Consider the following 8461-nt stretch of genomic DNA (forward strand, 5'->3'; position numbering starts at 1 on the left):
CAGCAGGAACATCTTCCGGAGGACAGACGGGTAATTCTGGAACTTGAGGATGGAATCCAGAATTAATGAAGAATGGGGACTCACCAGTGGAAGAGTGTTACAATTGATTATGGGCAAACTCAGCCCAGGGCAACAGTTCCACCCAATCATCTTGCGAAGGAGAGAGATAAACGCGGAGAAAAGTCTCTAAATCTTGATTGACGCGTTCAATTTGCCCATTGGTCTGAGGATAGTAGGCAGATGAAAACTTAAGTTTTATTTGTAAGGCTGAACAGAGGGCCCTCCAGAATCTTGCAGTGAACTGCACCCCCCGATCAGAGACTATTTCCTGAGGTAACCCATGCAGGCGGAAATGTTCACGGATAAATAATAAAGCCAATTTGGGAGCTGACGGTAACCCGGTCAAAGGAACAAAATGTGCCATCTTAGAAAAACGGTCAATAATCACCCAGACGGTATTGTGACCCTTGGAGAGGGGCAATTCGGTGACAAAGTCCATAGAAATATGGGTCCAAGGCCTTTTAGGAATGGACAGTGGATGAAGCAACCACGCAGGAGGCAGACGAAGAATTTTGTGCTGAGCACATTGAGGACATGAGTTGACATAATCTTGTATGTCCTTCTTCATAGTGTCCCACCAGTATGACCTTCGTAGAAACTCCCACATTTTTTGAACTCCAGGATGACCGGAAAACTTGGAGGTATGAGCCCACTGCAGCAACTTCGGTCAAAATTTAGCTGGTACAGACATTCTCCAAGGAGAACCCAAAGCGGTGGGAGCTGCCGAAATAGAAACTGGACTGAGAATCAAAGCCTTTCCAACGGAATTCTCCTCATCCGAAGCCGTTAAGGAACGAGATAGAGCATCAGCCTTAGTGTTAAAAGTCCCGGCCCGGTACTTAATGACGAACGAGAATCGAGTGAAGAAGAACGCCCATCTAGCTTGACGGGGATTCAAGCACTGGGCTGTCTTGAGATACAGCAAGTTATTGTGATCGGTGTATATCGTAATTAGGTGTTTAGCACCTTCCAATAGATATCTCCATTCTTTCAGGGCAGATTTTATTGCCAAGAGTTCCTGCTCTCGATGGTGTAGTCTCCTCCGGAACAAGCTAGGACTGCCCGTTTCCCGGACGGGACTTACAAAACTTGAGAAAGTGATCCGCAACTCCACAGTAGAGGCAGAGTCTACCCTCATGACGGCGCTGTCGTTCTTCCGGGGACAGCCGAGATTGATTAATTTGCATAGGTTCGTCTGGACTTGGGGTAACCGTTTGCTTAGACGGGAGAGAACAGAATCTGGATCGCTCTGACCGACTACGTTCGCCACCTCGTTCCTGCATACGAAGATCCACCTTTACACAGAGTGAGATCAACTGTTTTAAGGAATATGGCAGATCCCTAGTGATCAGTTCGTCTTTTAGACGGTCGGAGAGCCCATTCCAGAAAGCGGCCCGGAGAGCATCATTATTCCAGCGCAGTTCTGAGGCAATGGTTTGGAAATGAATCACATACTGTCCCACTGAACGGGAGCCTTGTCGGACTCGGAGCAAGTCCGAAGAAGCAGCGGTCGTTCTGCCGGGGTCATCGAAGATCCTTCGGAATGACGTGATGAAATTGGTGTAACTGGAAACCAACGGGTCAGAACGCTCCCATAACGGAGACACCCAATCCAATGCTGAACCTTCAAGCAAGGAAATAATGTACGCCACCTTGGACCGATCTGTGGGGAAGTTGTGTGAGAGAAGTTCAAAATGTACCTCGCATTGGTTGAGAAAACCACGGCAATTCTTTGGATTCCCATTATAGCGAGAAGGAGTGGGAAGCTGAAGGCGTGACCTGGTTCAAGACAGAGATTGAACATTACTAGGGACAACCACAGGAGCGGGTACTGGAGTTGGAGCCGGAACTACTGAAGCCAGAGAAGCCTGAATTTGATCCAGCCGGCCGGATAACTCCTGGAGATACTGCATCACCTGGCTCTGTGCCGCCTCCTGACTTTGAACTCGGGAAACCAGGTCCTGGATGGCGCTTGCCTCTGGGTTCCGATCCCCCGGGTCCATGGCGCCTGAGCATACTGTCACTGACCTGGGTTGGGGATGTTGTGGACTCGGGGGTTATTCCAATGGTTGGGAAGAGGAACCACAGCTGGGTCGGAGCAAAGATGGTCGGATATAGGTTTTCCTCATACAAGACTCTGATAGTTAGGATTGGTGAAAAAATGCTGAGGAACTTTATTATGGGAAGGGAGCAATACAGCAACACATGAAAGAAAGAGAACTTGTGGGCAATATCAAAGGCTACTGGAGAATTTGTGAGCAATGTTTAAATGCACTGATCAATGAAGAACTTGTGAGCTATGGTGAAAGACACTGAAGAATTTGTGAGCAATGTTCAAAGACACTGATGAATGAAGAACTTGTGAGCGATGATGAAAGACACTGAAGAATTTGTGAACAAAGGGGGTAATTCCAAGTTGATCACAGCAGGAAATTTTTTACCAGTTGGGCAAAACCATGTGCACTGCAGGGGGGCAGATACAACATTTGCAGAGAGAGTTAGATTTGGGTGGGTTATTTTGGTTCTGTGCAGGGTGTCACAACTGAGGGCCTGAGCTGACGGGAGGCAGCCTCAGTTGTAGGGGCTGAGATGTAACGGAACCTGGGAGGTTGTATCAGACCCCTAGACATGTAAGTAACATGTAGAATAACTGCCCGAAGGCGTGACCACGACAACCAGGATAAAAGTCAATGATGTTTATTATGACAAACTCCGTAACACAGCAGCAGTAAAGGAAACATAAAAGTCAACAGAGGATAAATACAATTCCTGGGTACTACAGGGTGGCAAGGGCCACAGGCACTGGTAGTGTGAGACAGTTCTTATAATCTTCTAGTTGGAAAGTCCTTACCAGGCCTGACTGTAGCAATGGAGAGAACCCAGGATCGTACCAGCTGGTGTTCCAGGAAAGGCTGGGCTGCTGAAGATAAAACGGCTGGTGTGGATACTGGCTGGAACCAGACTGTTGTTGGTACGGAGTGGATACTGGCTGGAACCAGTTAAATAATAAACGAACTTGAGAGCGATGAAATAATAATGAAGTTTGGAGTTTGAGAGCGGTGAAATAATAATACCGGTGGAGAGTGGTAAACTGCAGAAAGGACACCGGCCCTTTAAGAGAAGCTGTACACTGCTGGAAGCTGGGCTGGAAGCAGGTGATTGATAGCTGGAAACAGGTGAGTCCAGAATGGATCGGAGAGTCAGGCTACACCGCAGATGGAATGCTGGTGCGGGTCTCTATAGCAGAAGTCTGGAGACAGGAGCTGGAACCTGGAAGACAACCACAGGAGAGAGACAAACTGGAACTAGGTTAGACAACCAAAGCACTGACGCCTTCCTTGCTCAGGCACAGCATACTTATACCTGCAGCAAGGAAGGGGTTGGCTAGGCAATTATGCAAATCAACAATACAGACAGCAGATTGGTGGAAATAATCAGATGACAAAATCCAAGATGGCTGCGCCCATGCAGACACTTGGAGGGAAGTTTGGTTTGTAATCCATGTGAGAATTGAAACAGTAATGGCGACGCCGGCCACAGGAGACAGGAGACGCCAGACTGACAAGCGCACATTTAACCACGCGGGCACAGCGGAGGCCGCGGCTGATGAAATCACCACTCTGACATTCTGCATGTGGAAACTCAGGAACAGCGGGATCCGGTCCTGGAACGCTGAGCCAGCCTTAGGAGGCATCTGAAGGGTAAGTAATGGCGTCCAGATACCCGGATCGTGACAGCACCCCCCCCTTTAGGAGTGGCCCCAGGACACTTCTTAGGCTTTAAAGGAAACTGCGTGGAAATTTCGGACCAAGGCAGGAGCATGGACGTCTGAGGCATTGGTCCAAGAGCGTTCTTCAGGACCATAGCCCTTCCAGTCAATGAGGTATTGTAACTGACCGTAACGGAAACGTGAGTCCAGAATCTTGGCCACCTCGTACTCGACTCCCCGTTGAGTCTGAACTTTGGGAGCTGGAGGAAGTGCGGAATGAAACCGATTCAGGATCAGCGGTTTCAACAAAGAAACATGAAATGTCCTGGGTATTTTCAAGAAGGATGGTAACTGTAACCTGTAGGCAACAGGATTGATGACTTGTTCAATCTTGAAGGGTCCGATGTAGCGAGGTGCAAATTTCATGCTGGGAACTCTCAACCTCAAATTCTTTGTGGACAGCCACACACGATCACCCACCTTGAGAGCAGGAACCGCTCTACGCTTCCTATCGGCAAACTTCTTATACCTGAATGAGGCTTTAAGCAGGGCTGCGCGGACGTTCCTCCAGTTATTTGAAAACTGACGCAAGGTGACATCCACTGCTGGAACAGAAGTTGCGGGAAGCGGTTGGAATTCTGGGACTTTAGGGTGGAATCCATAATTAATGAAGAATGGTGTAGAAGAAGATGAGGAATGGTATTGATTGTTGTGGCTGAACTCGGCCCAAGGAAGGAGTTGAACCCAGTCATCTTGAGAGGAAGACACATATATACGGAGGAAGGCCTCCAAGTCCTGATTCACCCTCTCGGTTTGACCATTGGTCTGAGGATGGTAAGCCGTGGAAAACTTTAACTTGACTTGGAGGGCTTGACACAAACTTCGCCAAAATTTGGCTACAAATTGTACTCCACGATCCGAGATGATCTCTTCAGGAAGACCGTGAAGTCGGAAGATCTCTTGTATAAACACTTGAGCCAACTTGGAAGCTGACGGAAGACCGGTGAGAGGGATGAAATGTGCCATCTTGGTGAACCGGTCAACTACCACCCAGATGGTATTAAACTTGTTGCAGATAGGTAGATCGGAAACAAAGTCCATCGACAAATGGGTCCAAGGTCGACGGGGAACAGATAATGGAACCAGTTGCCCCGCAGGCGACTGGCGGGAGACTTTGTGTTGGGCACACTTTGGGCAGGAGGCAATAAATTCCATAACGTCCTTCTTCAGAGTTGGCCACCAGTAGGACCTAGAAATAAATTCAAGGGTTTTTTGAATGCCTGTATGTCCAGCAAAACGGGAAGCATGGGCCCAATGCATGAGCTTCTTCCTTAGAACTGGCTTAACAAAACTTTTCCCTGGTGGAGGCGTAGAGTCCATCCCTACCGTGGAGAATGCCAACGGATTAATAATAGGATGCTTGTCTGCAGACTCCGACTCATTTTCTTGCTCCCATGAGCGGGAAAGGGCATCGGCCTTACGATTCTGAGAACCCGGACAGAACTGGAGTTTAAAGTCAAACCTAGAGAAGAAAAGTGCCCATCTGGCCTGACGAGGATTCAAACATTGTGCGCCTTTGAGATATAAAAGATTTTTGTGGTCGGTAAGTATGGTGATTGAGTGGGAAGCTCCCTCCAACAGGTATCTCCACTCCTCCAGAGCGAGCTTGATGGCTAGCAACTCCTGATCGCCAATGGCATAGTTGCGCTCAGCTGGGGAGAACTTCCGGGAGAAGAAACTGCAAGGATGTAGATGTCCATCTTTGGCCCTCTGGGATAACACTGCTCCTACTCCAACGGAGGAGGCATCTACCTCTAAGAAAAGGAGAGTCGGTGTCGGGCTGTTTCAGAACTGGTGCAGAGATGAACCGTTGCTTCAGAAGGTGAAAGGCCTGTGTAGCTTCCTCGGACCACTTGGACGGATTAGCACCTTTCTTGGTTAATGCAGTGATAGGCGCCACAATGGTGGAAAAGTCTCGTATAAATTTTCTATAATAATTGGCGAACCCTAAGAACCTCTGGACCCCTTTGAGGCTTAAGGGTATAGGCCAATTCTGGATTGCTTGGAGTTTCTCAGGATCCATCTCTAGTCCGGAACCGGACACAATGTAACCTAGAAACGGAATGGTTTTAACTTCAAACACACACTTCTCCAATTTACAATAGAGGTGATTGACACGGAGACGGGAAAGAACCTCTTTTACCCAGAAACGATGATCTTCGAGATTATTAGCAAAGATGAGGATGTCGTCTAGATAAACCACGACATGGCGGTACAAGATGTCCCTGAAAATCTCATTCACGAAGTGCTGGAAGACTGCTGGAGCGTTGCTCAATCCGAAGGGCATGACGAGGTACTCATAATGTCCGTCACGGGTGTTAAAGGCGGTCTTCCACTCGTCACCCTCACGGATTCGGATGAGATTGTAGGCACCCCTCAAGTCCAGCTTTGTGAAAATAGTTGCACCACTAACTCTATCAAAGAGCTCGGTAATCAGGGGTAAAGGGTATCGGTTCTTGACAGTAATGTCGTTCAGACCTCTGTAGTCGATGCACGGACGCAGACCACCGTCTTTCTTCTTAACGAAGAAGAAGCCTGCGCCGGCTGGAGAAGAAGATGGTCGGATGAAACCCTTCGCCAGGTTCTCTTTGATGTACTCTTCCATGGAGTGTGTCTCAGGCAGAGACAACGGATAAGTTCGACCTCGCGGTGGAACCTTCCCTGGAATGAGGTCGATTGGGCAGTCCCATTCTCTATGAGGAGGAAGGATATCAGCAGAGGCTTTACTGAACACGTCCGTGAAGTCTTGATATGGAGGAGGCGGAACATCAGATGACCTGGGGAAGGAAGAACAAACAGGAAGAACTTTGGCTAAACAAGTCTCAGCACAGGAGGGACCCCATGCCAGTATTTGCGTAGTCGTCCAGTCAATTGATGGGTTGTGGAGACGGAGCCATGGAAGGCCTAAAACCACTGGATGTGTGGCTCTTGGAATCACTAAAAAAGAAATATACTCAGAATGAAGAACTCCCACTCTCAGACGAACTGGAAGAGTCCTTAAGGAAATGACTGCGTCAAAAATCTTGCTGCCATCCACGGCAGTCAAAGAGATGGACGAGAACAGTCTCTCGGTGGGTAGGGACCACCGTTTAACATAAGCTTCGGTTATGAAATTCCCAGCTGCTCCGGAATCAAGGAGGGCAATGACGTTCCTGTAACGTTGAGCAATTTGGAGCGACACTGGGAGGTTACAGTCATGAGGAGATGGAGAGGAGATCATTACTCCTAGCCGGCCCTCTCCTTGGCGAGCTAGGATCTGGAGTTTCCCGGACGTTTGGGACAGGCATTGATAGTGTGCGACGGAGCTGCACAGTAGCGACAGAGAGACTCAGAGAGACGTCTTCGGCGCTCAGCGGGAGATAGACGGGAACGACTAATTTGCATATGCTCATCCTTGGATGGAGATGGTTGACGAGGAGGAGGAGCAGAAGATTTAGGAGTAGATGATCTTCCTCGCTCGGTTGCTCTCTCTCTGAAACGTAGATCAACCTTCGTGCAAAGAGAAATTAGCTCATCCAACTTAGAGGGCAAGTCTCTGGTAGCTAACTCATCCTTGATGCGTTCTGATAAGCCATGCCAGAATGCAGCATACAGGGCCTCGTCGTTCCATGCCAGTTCGGATGCCAGGATTTTAAACTGTATAAGATACTGTCCCACAGTACGTGTTCCCTGGCGTAAACGGAGAATCTCAGATGAAGCAGATGTTATCCGGCCTGGCTCGTCGAAGATGCGCCTGAATGTAGCTACAAAGTCAGTATAGGAGGATAGCAGGGGATCAGACTTCTCCCATAAAGGTGATGCCCAGTCAAGGGCTGAGCCACTGAGAAGGGAGATGATATAGGCAATTTTGGTACGGTCACTGAAGATATTGCCAGGTAGAAGCTCAAAGTGGATTTCACATTGATTGAGAAATCCCCTGCAGAACCTTGGAGATACATCAAATTTTGCTGGCGTTGGAAGATGAAGATGTGGACTGGAAATGGGTAAGGTGGGTGGGGTTACAGCTGGTGTCACTGTAGTGGACGCACCGGACGTGCCAGGTCCACGGAGGGTCGTTTGAATCCCATCCAGCCGTGTAGAGAGATCCTGAAGACAGCGGATGATGTGGACCTGTGCAGCCTCCTGATGTTCAAGTCGGGCTGCCAGTTCTTGCATCGGCCTGGTCGCTTGATCCTGGTCTCCGGCTGGATTCATTAGGTCAGTGCTTACTGTCACAACTGAGGGCCTGAGCTGACGGGAGGCAGCCTCAGTTGTAGGGGCTGAGATGTAACGGAACCTGGGAGGTTGTATCAGACCCCTAGACATGTAAGTAACATGTAGAATAACTGCCCGAAGGCGTGACCACGACAACCAGGATAAAAGTCAATGATGTTTATTATGACAAACTCCGTAACACAGCAGCAGTAAAGGAAACATAAAAGTCAACAGAGGATAAATACAATTCCTGGGTACTACAGGGTGGCAAGGGCCACAGGCACTGGTAGTGTGAGACAGTTCTTATAATCTTCTAGTTGGAAAGTCCTTACCAGGCCTGACTGTAGCAATGGAGAGAACCCAGGATCGTACCAGCTGGTGTTCCAGGAAAGGCTGGGCTGCTGAAGATAAAACGGCTGGTGTGGATACTGGCTGGAA

Source organism: Pseudophryne corroboree, chromosome 8 (assembly GCF_028390025.1).
Source record: "Pseudophryne corroboree isolate aPseCor3 chromosome 8, aPseCor3.hap2, whole genome shotgun sequence".
NCBI classification, from domain to species: Eukaryota; Metazoa; Chordata; class Amphibia; order Anura; family Myobatrachidae; genus Pseudophryne; species Pseudophryne corroboree.